General features: G+C 37.9%; 1 non-coding gene across 1 annotated transcript; it reads left to right on the top strand.

The window, feature by feature from the left end:
• The first annotated feature begins 10102 nt into the window (after positions 1–10102).
• LOC131172383 (small nucleolar RNA R71) lies at positions 10103–10210 on the top strand. The gene has a single exon (XR_009142862.1). It is a non-coding gene; the product is annotated as a small nucleolar RNA R71 (small nucleolar RNA).
• Positions 10211–13874: the final 3664 nt, after the last annotated feature.

Raw genomic sequence — 13874 nt, 5'->3', positions numbered from 1 at the left:
TGAAAATTACCAATTGAAGTAACTTAACACACCTTCAGCCATACCAGCAATTCATATACCCATCCTTCAAAATGCAAAGAATTTAATGCTTATCCAAGCTTTCACCGCTTAGCCATCAAGTCAATTATCATTCAAAATCCCCAAACCAACCAATCAAAAGAGAGGGTCATGCTCAAAAGGAATTCTAGAACAATCAATAGTCAAAGTGTCTCTATATGGAATGATGGAATTGAATGAATGAATGAATAGTTTTCCAATCCCATAGGCAAATTCCCTACTCCTATCTCCACTAATGTAGCAAGTACTATCAAGAGATCAAAGGTCTTTTTAGGGATGTAATGGGGCCATGGGATTCAAAAAGAGGCTAAGAAGAAAGATGGGTAAAAAGTAGTCAAAGCATGAGAATATTTTCAATTTTGAAACATAAGGTACACTTTATTAAATCTTTTTCTCTTTTTTTTTATATATAGGAGAAAGAAATACACAATGAGGATTGTCAAGTGCTAGCATATTTTACAAGACACATAAAATGGAGGGACATTTTGATACTTTAGACTTGTATTTTGCATTTCCTTTTGATGCTTGTCCCTAGAATTTGCCACCCCCAAACTCATTTCTTTTAATACTTTGGGTGGATTTCTTTCATTTTGAATGACAATGGTGAAAAGCACATATACTAGCACTTTTTACAAGATGACAAGCATTTCTTCTCCCTTTTATTGTATATTTTTTTTCTTCTTTTTTTTTATTTTTATTTTCTATTATTTTTAGAAAGTGTACCTAATATTCAATATTATTCTCATGAAAAGGGTTGGAGTGTTTGGTTCATTGGCTAGATAGCAATAAGGGTTTCAAGAAAGATTAGGAATAAAAAGGTTCAAAGGGGTTTGCAAGGGTTAATTTTAATTAGGAAAAAGGCCAAAGGTTTAAAATGAGAAGGTTTAAATCAAAGAATGCCTAATCATCTCTCTTTTCAAGTACAAGCTGGTATTTCGCCTTGAAAGGTTTAGAAAATTTGTTCTAGGATTGGTGAGACATCATTTGACTACCTTATATCCAATAACTCCCTCTAAACACTTCCTTCTCCAAATGACTAGTTGGGTGGCTTTTTGGCTAAGAAGATATAGGCAAGGGATAGACACTTCAAAACCTTGCACCTTTTAGGAAACTTTCAATCCACAAACCCAACTAAAGGGTGAGTCAAATCACTCTCATAGGTAACTTTTCAAAACTCAAGGGATTTGGCAAAAGATTTTAATGCATGGTGCATGATTCCTAAAATGAGTAATGCATTAACTAAATGGAGGAAGTCTATTTGTATGCAATGTGTACAATTGTGTGCAATGTGATGTATAATGTGTATGTAAATGTGTTATGTATATGTATGTGTGGAAATATATGTAAAATATTTACAATATATGTAAATGGAATGGGATGAGATGCTCCTATACTCAAAATGTGAAAAATAAAGCCAAGAATCAAAATGTGCACCCCCAAACTCAAAATTGGACATTGTCCTCAATGTCTCATGCAATGCATTATCAGAAGACAAAGCAGATAATAATTACCAGGAATTGTAAAGATTAAGAGCAAAAAGAAAGAGTTACCTGGTATGGAGCAGATGAGAATTCAAGATAAAGGGATGCATAAGAAGCTGCACAGGTTATGCAGAGTTAAGTGCTGTCCAGAACATGTGCATAAGTAGGGTGCATAAGCCGTGCGGTTCTGCATAAGTGGCAATATAGGTTGCATCGGCTATGCAGGACATTTGCATAAAGGGAATACAACCTGTGCAGTTCTGCATAAGTAGCAGAAAGGGTTGCACAGGCTATGCAAAATATTTGCATAAGGAAATTCATAGCCTGTGCAGTGTATACAAAAGTTGCTGCATGAGGATTGGCAAGGGGAAATGTACAACCAGCAGTAGAAGCATTAAAATATATACAGAGTATGGGCAAATATGTACAAAAGGGTAATAAGTGCAATGAAAATCAAAGAAGACTAATGTAATAGCTATCCAATAAAACTTCAAGAAACACAGAATTTAAAACAAACTAATTCAAAACAAACAAACATAATTCAAAACAAACTATAAATGTTTGAACATATTTACAAAGAAAAGGTCCTACAAGATTGAACAAAAGTAAAACAGAAGCTAATCTAGTTCTATTGTTTTGCCCTTGTCCAAAGATGTTGCTAAGGGGCTGGTGGCTTCTGCCGGCTGTTGAAATGATGGTGCTGGAGGAGGTGATGGAGGTGGGGGTGGCATGCCCAGAAAGATCATGAGTTGCTTCACCATTTCCTTCAATTCTTTCTGCTTGTCCCTGGTTTCCATGACAAGGTCAAATAGGTGATCATGACGATCCTTGAGTGTATCAAGACCAGTGTCAAGCTTCCTATCCACAAAGTATATATCATCACTAAGCCTGTCAAGATAGGTGAATAAGGCTTTAGTGTTGAATGCGAGAGGGGTGGATGAGGAAGGTTCAAATTTGTAGGAGGTATGGGTGGCGAAGTTCTTTGGGGTCTCTGTGCGGTGAGGGTGGGGTAGGTGTAGTAGGGTGCTGTGGGACTGATGGGAAAGGTTGTGTTTCTGGTTGTGCAATGGGCTCAGTTTCTGCTGCAGGTTGGGCAGTATCAAAATATGACAAATTGAACCCTGTTTTGGTTAAGTGTGCAGTAACAAAATATAAAGTGTCCACAAGTGCTGGTATTGAGTGCTCTGCAGGATTAAAACCAAAATGCTTGGCTATGACAGTGATGAGCCCACCCAAAACAATGTCACCTATGGATTTGGTGGCAATATGCAGCACATGCTCACAAAAGAAATAACCAGGAGAAACCTTAACTTTGTGAAATGCACACTATAACATAAATAGTTCAGATTTCCCCACAGCACCAAAACTAGTCCCTCTGCCCAATATGGTGCTAGCAATCAGCCTATGAATAAACCTAAGTGCAGGGTCAAGTATTTGGGATGTTTTTGATCTTCAGCAGAGAAAGTTTGAGGTTGGTTTGTGATGATTCTCCAAAATTGGGCAGCATTCCAAATGCCCTTGTTGGCTACCTCTACTCCAGTATGTGGTACTCGAAATAACCCATCAATTGCAAAACCAAAAATGCTATGAAATTGGTCCAATGACAGCTCTCTATTTTGCCCCAAGCATCTAAATTTCATAATTGGCTTATGGGTTAGGGTTAGGAGGTATTGTTGACAATGGTGAAATCTGGAGAGGAGAAGCTGGACGGGAATGGGGAGGTGACTCCATTGCCGAGAGAGAGAATGGAGAGATAATGGCGGAAATGAAAATGTAGGGGGAGGGGGGTTTAGGGTTTACGTGGTGAAAGTGCTAGTGGAGAAGAAGGGAGAGAGACGGTGAAAATGCTGGAAGAAATGGAGGTTGAAGGACGGTCGTGGGTAGAAGAGTCGGAAAGTGGAGGTGGGAATTTTGTTTGCCGAAAAGGAATTTGATTTGAATCGGGTTTGTAAAAGACTGCATAAGTGAAAAATGATTTATGCATAACCTGTGCACTCTTTTATACATGTTTCAGAATGATTTGAACTTCAGAGAAATAGCTTATGCACAAGTGAATAGGTCATGCACTGTCCTTATGCACTGTTCGGCAGGTATTAAAATCTTAGGTTGGTGGTCATGCAGTTGTGCATAAGTCATGCACCTTCCTTATGCATGTTTCGGTGACCCTTGAAATTTTGAGGAGTGAAGTCATGCGGGAGTGCATAAGTTATGCACTCCCCTTATGCACCTCTCGGCAGAATTGGTTTTTCAGAAAATCGGGTCATGCAGAAGTGCATAGGTCATGCACTCTGCTCATGCACTCTTCGGCAATTTTTGGAATTTGGGTTGGTGGTCATGCAGATGTGTATAAGCTATGCACTCTGCTTATGCACTCTTCGGTGAGTTTTGAGATCCAGAGTATGAGGTCATGCAGAAGTGCATAAGCTATGCACTCTGCTTATGCATGTCTCGGCAGCTTTTGGAATTCAGAGTCTTTGGTTATGCAGAAGTGCATAAGTCATGCACTCTGCTTATGCACCCCTCGGCAAGTTTGGTTTTTCTGGGTTTCTGGTCATGCAGAAGTGCATAAGCTATGCACTTTGCTTATGCACCCCTCGGCAGGTTTGGTTTTTCTGGGTTTCTGGTTATGCAGAAGTGCATAAGTTATGCACTCTGCTTATGCAGACTTCGGCAGAGAGAGAAAATGAAGAATTTGAAGTTATGCAAATGTGCATAGGTCATGCACTCTGCTTATGCAGGTTTCGAAAGATGTGAAATTTGACAAAATTAGGCTATGCAGAGTTGCATAAGCTATGCACTCTCCTTATGCACTTGCAATAAAGGTGAAAAATGGCAAGAATTGTGGTTATGCAGGATTGCATAAGCTATGCAGTTGCTTATGCACAATTCAACAAGATTAAGTTTGCAATGGAATATGAATTGCAACTGTGAAAAATACCCTAAAATGAGGAAATATAATTCTATGAAGCATAAACCATGAGAAATTTTCACCAAAAACACATCAATATATACAAAGTTCATCAAAAATGCATCATACAAGCATGTAAAAATGGATCCTACATAAAAGACCTTTGAGAATTATGCCATTTTGACTCAAATTCTGCAAATCAACATTTAGCACATTAAAACTCAATAAAATCTGCATGAAGTTGCATCTATTCACAAGTGATGACCTCTCCAAGTTTTGCCAAGAAAATGCAGCATTTCTACCTTGAATCCTACAACCCAAAGAAGCTCAAAACTGTAAAAATAACTCACTTACCACCATATTAAGATTAAAAGCACACATACTTAAAAGTCACACACCTAACCTCACCAAAAACACAAGGCATTTGCTGCAGACACCCTTTTTGCTGCAGATTCTATTTTTTTTTTTTTTTTTTTGCTCTGCATAAACCAGATAGCAGCCCAAGGATAGAATCTATCTGCTGCAGATTGCACTTTGCCTCTGCATAAACCAGATTGCAGCTCCTGCACAGGTTATGCAGCAAAAACCAATCAGTTCTTTTGAAGGACAAAATTTTCAAGTTAAGAATCACTTCCCCAACAGTTCACCAGCCTTTCTTCATTGAATTACATCTACAAGGGACAAGATTTAACAATGTCAAAAATTGAATTTGGGGAGATTCAGGATAAAAACAAAATCAATGAAAATGAAAGTAAATTAGCAAAAGCAAAATAAAAGGACTTGGGATGCCTCCCAAGAGGGCTAATTTATAGTCCTTGGCTGGACTCTTCATGCATTTCACTGAAAAGAGGTGAGGGATTGGAGAGCTTGTAACAGCTTGCTCCTATTATTGGGTCTCCAGTTATGTAATGTTTCAATCTATGCCCATTAACTTTAAAATTCCCAGATTTTTCACTCCAAATTTCAATTGCTCCATAAGGGAAAACCTTAGAAACTCTATATGGACCAGTCCACCTTGACTTGAGTTTTCCAGGGAACAATTTCAATCTTGAGTTGAACAACAAAACTAAATCACCTTCTTTGAATTCCTTTTTTCTCAGATGCTTATCATGCCAAACTTTAGTTCTTTCTTTGTAAATACGGGCACTTTCATAAGCATCCATCCTCAATTCCTCAAGCTCATTAAGTTGTAACAACCTTTTCTCACCAGCTTGCTTAATATCAAAATTCAAGGTTTGAATGGCCCAATATGCTCTATGTTCTAGCTCCACAGGTAAATGACAAGACTTACCATACACCAACCTAAAGGGAGTAGTTCCTATAGGGGTTTTGTAGGCAGTCCTATATGCCCATAAAGCATCATCTAGTTTGATAGACCAATCTTTTTGAGAATTGTTCACTGTTTTCTCCAAAATATGCTTGAGCTCTCTGTTAGAAATTTCAACTTGTCCTGAAGTTTGAGGGTGGTATGGGGTAGCTATCTTGTGCACTACACCATACTTCCTCATTAGGCTCTCAAATTGCTTATTACAAAAATGAGAACCCCCATCACTAATTATAGCCCTAGGAGCTCCAAATCTGCTCAAGACAAATTTCTTCAAGAATTTCACTACCACTCTAGCATCATTAGTTGGAGTTGCAAAAGCTTCCACCCACTTTGACACATAGTCAACCCCAACTAAGATGTATCTATTACCATATGAAGGAGGGAATGGCCCCATAAAATCTATTCCCCAAACATCAAATAATTCCACTTCAAGAATATTATTTAGGGGCATTTGATCTCTTTTTGACAAATTTCCACTCCTTTGACATTTATCACAATCCGACACAAATTTCCTCATATCCTTAAAAAGATTTGGCCAAAAGAAACCAGCTTGCAAAATTTTACTAGCTGTTTTAGAGATTCCAAAATGTTCTCCATAATCAGAAGCATGGCAATGATGCATAATACTCTGTACCTCCTCTTCAGGAATACATCTTCTAATTAGACCATCACAACATCTCCTAAAGAGTAAAGAATCATCCCATCTATAAAATTTCACCTCATGCAAAAACTTTTTCTTTTGTTGCCATGTCATACCTAGAGGTAAAACTCCACAAGATAGATAATTCACAAAGTCTGCATACCAAGGTAGTTTAGCAACAAGAGAGAAAAGTTGTTCATCCAAGAAAAACTCATCAATAGGGATTTCATCCAATTCTTCACCATCCAATTTCAACCTACTAAGATTATCAGCAACTACATTTTCAGCTCCCTTCTTATCTCTAATCTCCAAATCAAACTCTTGTAGCATCAGAATCCACCTAATGAGTCTAGGCTTAGCCTCCTTTTTACGGAGCAAATACCTGATGGCTGCATGATCTGAAAATATGACCACCTTTGAGTCAATAATGTAAGGTCTGATTTTTTCCAATTCAAAGACAATTGCTAGAAATTCCTTTTCAGTTGTTGCATAATTTGTTTGAGCCTCATCCAGTGTTCTACTAGCATAATAAATAGCATAAGCCTTTTTGTCCTTTCTTTGACCAAGAACAGCCCCAATTGCATAGTTGCTAGCATCACACATAATTTCAAAAGGTAGGCTCCAATCAGGTGGTTGCATGATTGGTGCAGTGATAAGAGCTTGCTTCAACCTGCAAAAGGCATCCAAACACTCTTGGTCAAATACAAATGGTGTGTCATTACTTAACAAATTAGACAAAGGTTTAGCTATTTTAGAAAAATCCTTGATAAAGCGTCTGTAGAACCCGGCGTGTCCTAGAAAACTTCGAATTCCCTTGACATTGGTAGGAGGAGCCATCTTCTCTATCACTTCAACTTTGGCTTTTTCAACCTCTATTCCTCTGTTAGACACCAAATGTCCAAGTACTATCCCTTCCTGAACCATGAAATGACACTTTTCCCAGTTTAACACAAGGTCAGTATCTGCACATCACTGCAAAATTTTAGAAAGGTTAACCAAGCATATGTCAAATGAAGATCTATAAATAGAAAAATCGTCCATAAAAACCTCCATTATGTCTTCAATGAAATCTGAGAAGATTGCCATCATGCACCTTTGAAAAGTGGCTGGTGCATTACACAACCCAAATGGCATCCTTCTATAAGCAAAGGTTCCATATGGACAAGTAAAAGTGGTTTTCTCTTGATCATTTGGATGGATAGGAATTTGAAAAAAACCTGAATATCCATCTAAATAGCAAAAGTAAGAATGCCTAGCCAATCTTTCTAACATCTGATCAATGAAGGGAAGTGGAAAATGATCTTTTCTAGTGGCAACATTTAATTTTCTGTAATCTATGCACATTCGCCAACTAGTCACTGTTCTGGTGGGAATTAATTCATTATTTTCATTTTTGACAACTGTCATTCCACCCTTTTTTGGGACAACATGTACTGGGCTCACCCAAGTACTGTCTGAGATGGGATATATGATCCCTGCATCAAGCAACTTCAAAATTTCCTTTTTAACAACTTCTTTCATATTTGGGTTCAACCTCCTCTGATGTTCGATAGATGGCTTACAATTTTCTTCCAAAATGATTCTATGCATGCAAAAGTGTGGGCTTATTCCCTTAATGTCATTTATGGTGTATCCTAAGACTTTTCTGAATTGCCTCAACACTCTTAACAACTTATCAGCCTCTAAAGTACTCAAATTTGCATTTACAATTACTGGATAAGTGTTATTAGTGCCAAGAAATTCATACCTGAGCTGAGAAGGAAGTTGCTTAAGTTCTACCTTAGGTGCATCTTCTTCCTTGAATGATGGTTGCTTAGTTTCTGCTTTTTCCTTTTGTGTGAGTTGAAAAACTGGAGCAGAAATGAATGGTGGACTACCCTCTAAGTGTTGAGCATATGCAGCTACATGAGGGTTGTCATAGTCTATGCCTCCTCCATGAACCAAACAATTTTCAAGTGGATCTTCTGGATATTTCTTTACAAGTGTTCTTCAACCAGCTCATCAATAATATCAACTCTCAAGCAAGTATCAGCTTCAGAATGATGCTTCTTCATAGTGTTATTAATATTGAAAACCAATTGCTCTTCACCAACCCTAAGAGTCAATTTTTCTCCCTTGACATCAATCAACGCTCCTGCTGTAGCTAGAAAGGGTCTTCCCAAGATGATTGGGATATTAAAATCTTCCTCCATGTCCAAGATGACAAAGTCAACAGGTATGTAGAACTTCCCAACCTTCAGAGGCACATTCTCCAAAATCCCTTCAGGATACTTAATTGATCTGTCAGCTAACTGAAGAGAAATGTGGGTTGGCTTAAGATCTCCCATGTTGAGCTTCTCATAAATGGAAAGGGGCATAAGGCTAACACTAGCCCCTAAATCACATAGAGCTTTTGTAGAACAAGACTCTCCAATGTGGCATGGAATTGAAAAACTCCCTGGATCCTTGAGCTTTGGAGGAAGTTTCCTTTGGAGGATAGCACTACATTCTTCTGTCAAAGTTACAGTCTCATGATCTTCAAGTTTCCTCTTGTTTGAAAGAATTTCTTTCAAGAATTTTGCATAAGAGAGCACTTGTGAAAGAGCATCTACAAAAGGCACATTTATGTAAAGCTTCTTCAAAACCTCTAAGAACTTCCCAAATTGCTTATCAAGCTTGGCTTTGTGAAATCTCTGTGGAAAGGGAAGTTGTGGCTTGTAGGGTTCAGGAGGTATATATTTCTCTTCCTTCTCTTCAATTTTCTCTTTACAATTTTCTGCACTCTCTTGTTTTTCACTCTCATCAGTATTTTTCTCATTTTCTCTCTTCTCACTGTTTTCACTCTTCTCATCATTTATAACTTTCCCACTTCTTAAAGTAATAGCTTGACACTGCTCTCTTGGGTTTCTGGTTGACTTGGAAGCTTTCCAAAAGACTTAGCACTTGAGGAAGATGCTTGTTGTGCAATCTGATTTTCCAAAGATTCTGTATGTGTCCAGATCTGTTCCAGCCGTGCTTTCATCTCTCTCATCTCCTCATCATGCTAATTTTGGTTGGCAAGAATTTGTTGCAATAAAGCTTCAGTGGTGGAATTTCATTCTTGCTGTTTTGGTGGAGGGTTCATATTTTTCTGCTGAAAATTAGGCAATGGTTGCCTATTTTGCTGATATGGAACTTGACTTTGCTGTTGTGGTTGAAAATTCTGATTTGGAACTTGACTTTGCTGATTTCCCCATGAAAAGTTGGGATGATTCCTCCAATTTGGATTGTAAGTTTGAGAGTAAGGATTCCCCATTTGCTTGTTTCCATAATTACCAACATATGCTGCTTGTTCTCCATAATCTACTCCACAGCTGGTAGTTTCCTCTGCATAGGCCACTTGTTGTGAACTTCCAGTTGATGATGATGAACTAATCAACATACTCAAATCTTCCATCTTCTTAGCAAGGACATTTGTAAGTGCATCAAACTTTGCATTAATCATGTTGAATGGATCAAGATCATACATTCCAGCAGCTTGCCTTTTTTGAGTTGGAGCTGGTCCTCTTGGACTACTCCAAAGATGAGTATTCTTTGCAATTTTCTCCAATAGCTCATAAGCTTCATCTTCATGCTTCATAATAAATTCTCCTCCTGTTTGAGCATCAATAATCCCTCTAATTGCAGGAGTGACATTTGTGTAGAAATTCTGATTTATCATCCATTTTGGAATGGCATGATGTGGGCATAATCTCTCTAATTCCTTCCATCTCATCCATAACTCATAAAGAGTTTCATCTTCTCTTGGTCTGAAAGCTGTCATTTGATTCCTCAACTCTTGAGTTTTTCCAGGTGGAAAATATTGTGCAAGAAATGCATCAGTGAGTTGCTCCCAATTTGTAATGGAGTTGTGAGGTAAAGAATCAAGCCAATCCAATGCTCTATCTTTCAAAGAGAACGGGAATAGCTTCAATCTTGCTGCATCATCAGACACTCCTGGTTGTTTTTGCATGTCACAGATCATAGCAAATTTCTTCAGATGTGTGTGTGGATTTTCAGAAGGATGTCCTCCAAATTGAGAATTTTGAATCATTTGAAAAACTCCAAAATCCATCTTGTAATTATTTGCATCGATTCTTGGTCTTGCTATACTTTCTCTCAAGTCATCAAAACGAGGAAAAGCATGATCCATCATACTTCCCCTAGGCACGTTTGCATTAACAACTTCTTCCCCTTGGGCTGCATTTTCATTGTTTTGATCATTTCCAGCATTAACACCAATTCTCATTCTTTCATCAGCCATGTCTGCTTCAATTTCGGTTTCTCTCAAAGCTTCCTTTCTTTTTCTAGTTTCTTTCTTGTTGGCTTTACAAAATTTCTCAATTTCAGGATTGAACAATAAGGATGTGTCACTTGTGCTTTTAGCTCTTCTCATAAAAGGTTAAAAGTACCTGAAAAAGAACAAACAAACACAAAATGAAAATATAACAAAAATAAAACTATAAACAACTAAAATAATCAAGAATTCAATCTTAAACAAACAACTCCTCGGCAACGGCGCCAAAAACTTGATGCGTCCCTACAGCAAGTGCACGGGTCGTACAAGTAGTATAGAAAAGATATCGATCCCACGAGGAGTTGTGTTAATGATTGAATTTTTGATATAAAAAATTGAGTAAATTGAAATATTTTTGAAATTAAAGTAATGAATTGATGGGTAATGGAGTATGAAATCTAAATATGCAAAAATTAATATTCTATTCAACAATGTATTAATTAAACTAAAATTGCATCAAATTGAAATAAGCAAGTTCAAATATGGCAATATTCAAAATGGCAAGTAATTAAATTCGATTAGAAATTAACAATGGTAAAAAGGCGATTCCGGAGTTTGGGATTTCATATTCGAGCTATTTTGGGATTTTAAATTGGTTATCCAATCTTATGAAACTTATAGGTTTTAAGGAGATTAATTCTTAAATCCTTTGAATTCCCTTTCGAGTGAGACAAAGAGTGCCTTAATCAAACTAATCCTACTTTCGTGGAGTTAGAATTAATTAAGACCCATTAAGTTCTTTAATTAATCTGTGAATCCTCTTAATCCTTAGCCTATTTCTAGGTCTAAGTTAATTAAGTCCAATTTCTTGATTATCTATCACAAGGCCTTCTCCTTTCAGTGCTTCAACCATGGATTAAGAACATCACTTAATGGGATCCTACACTAAGCATGTCATTAAGCATACAAGAAATGAATAAAACTCATTAAGACCACAAAATATGGATTACCCAATCAAAATCCACAAAATATCTCAAATATTACAACCCTTACTCCAGAATCAAAAGTAAACTACTCACTATCCATAATGCTTACAAGATATATTGAGTTTAAATGGAAATAAAGCTTTAATCTAAGCTAGGGAATAAGAAATTAAACACTAGAAATGTAGAAAAATATAAGGAAAGAAAGAAATCTGCAAATCTTGGTTGAAAATGGTGTGGAAGGTGAAAGTGACTCCTCAAATTCTGCCTCTACTCTCCTTTCCTTTTTTGCTCCTTGTCTCCTTCCTCTAAAATGGGAAAATGAGACTATTTATAGCATTTTTCTGACATGGAGCCCTAAAATGGTATGTTCTAGGAGGAATTATTTGAGGGAATCTCCTGCCAGCTCATTAATGAACTCTTTATGGGACTGCATAAGTGGACTGCATAAGTTATGCAGTCCCTTATGCGATTTTAGCTGGTTACGAGTCACTTATGTGAAATCGCATGACTTGGTGCATAGGTTATGCACAATTCCGTGAAGGTGCATAAGGGAGGCGAGAATGTGCATAAGCTATGCGATCTCCTTATGCACATTTAATTTGGTTCGGAATAGTGATCTTTCTCCTTATGCGAATCTGCATGGCTTATCGGCAAGTTATGCACGTTTGGTCAATGCATATATCAGCTTGAAAACCTGTTTTAGACATCTTTGGTAGAAGACACTCCTCAATGGCAAAATTCTCTTCAGTCCTTCAAAAACACCATTTTTCCTACAAAACAAAGTAAAAATTACAAATTAATGCAAAATTGACAACTATGAAAAACTAACTAATTAACTAATGAAATTAGCTAAAAATGACTAATAATCAAATAAAAATGGTTATAAAATTAGACCTAAATGACTATGCAAACTGTATGCATCACACTGTAGCTGCTGGGCTAAAGAGAAAGGCTGTCCCAGCTCACCTGACAATTTCATTATAATTATTTAATATATTTGACTTGACACAAGCTTAAAAAGAACCAAAGACACTCTAAGTCGTGTTGAAAATCCAGCAGAATCTCCTTTATATCTAGGATCTACCCAACCTACAAAAGGGTTTAAAATACACTTCTATATCTACAGTCGCACAACCACAACTAAATCACATCACATGGCCTCTCCTGGGCCCATCCAAACAGTCAACAACCATAATTTAAAAAATTACAATTTAGCCCCTATAACTAGCCCTTTTGCAAAAATTGCCCAAACGAGCTCTAAAAATTCTAAAATTTTGCCCTGCGGTCCTTAGCAATATTATTAAGCTAATGGAAAAGGAATTATAATTTTCTAACCTACCACGAATATTTTATAGATTTTTAATCGAAATTAGGCACTAGATAATTAAGAAAAATAAGGGATTGGGTTTACCTATGCCAATTCCAACCCTAGGAAGACGTCCGGAACATCTAAAAATAGTGGGATAGCCTATGCTCTCAGCTCAGTTCTGAAACTTTTCCGGTAGTTTGCCTGCTTAGCCCGAAATTGCATACTCGAGCAACTGTTGAATTTTCACGAATTGAATGTACCTAAGCAAAGCCCACAATACGGGGGTTAGTACATAATTTTTACGGAATTTATTAAGCTCATTTAGTGTTTGGAAAAATATTATGAAGTTTCGTAGGACCCATCAGAAAACGGTGTCGGAAAAATTCGAAATGGGTATTGCCGCGAAGCTCTTGTCGAGGGGAGTGCTCCGGTACTCTCGGTTTTTCAGTGGGGTTCACAATTTTCGAGAAATTTAGCCCAAAAGTCAAAGTGGGCTAAAACTTCCGGAGTAAAAATTGGACAAACCGCTTGATGGATTTTTGTGCTCTTGGTGTCTATGGAAAGCTCTCGAGGTGTAGATAGGTTTTGGGATAAGACCCGATCCAATCGGTGGCCGGATCGACCGAAATTGGCCCGGGAAGGCGAAACATCGCGCGCCGAAGGGAGGGAGTTTGGCTCGATTTTTCGGCTAGCTAGGGCGTCTGTCGGCGATGGGGAGGGTCCCTAGAGGCGCGCCGGGGAGCTGGGGAGGGAGGGCTGGCGGTGGGGCGGCAAGGGGAGGAGAGAGGAGAGAGAAAATAGTGAGGGAAGAGAGGGAGTCGGGTGCACGCGGGGAAGGAGAAGAAGAAAAGAAAAGGGCCGCTACGATTCGATCGGTCAGACCTGATCCGATTCGATTCGGCCGGTCCGATTCAGGATACCCGAAATTAAAG

This window comes from Hevea brasiliensis, chromosome 13 (genome assembly GCF_030052815.1).
Source record: "Hevea brasiliensis isolate MT/VB/25A 57/8 chromosome 13, ASM3005281v1, whole genome shotgun sequence".
Lineage (NCBI taxonomy): Eukaryota > Viridiplantae > Streptophyta > Magnoliopsida > Malpighiales > Euphorbiaceae > Hevea > Hevea brasiliensis.
The sequence above is the reverse complement of the archived record's forward strand: the minus strand, read 5'-3'. Positions and strand labels throughout refer to the sequence as shown.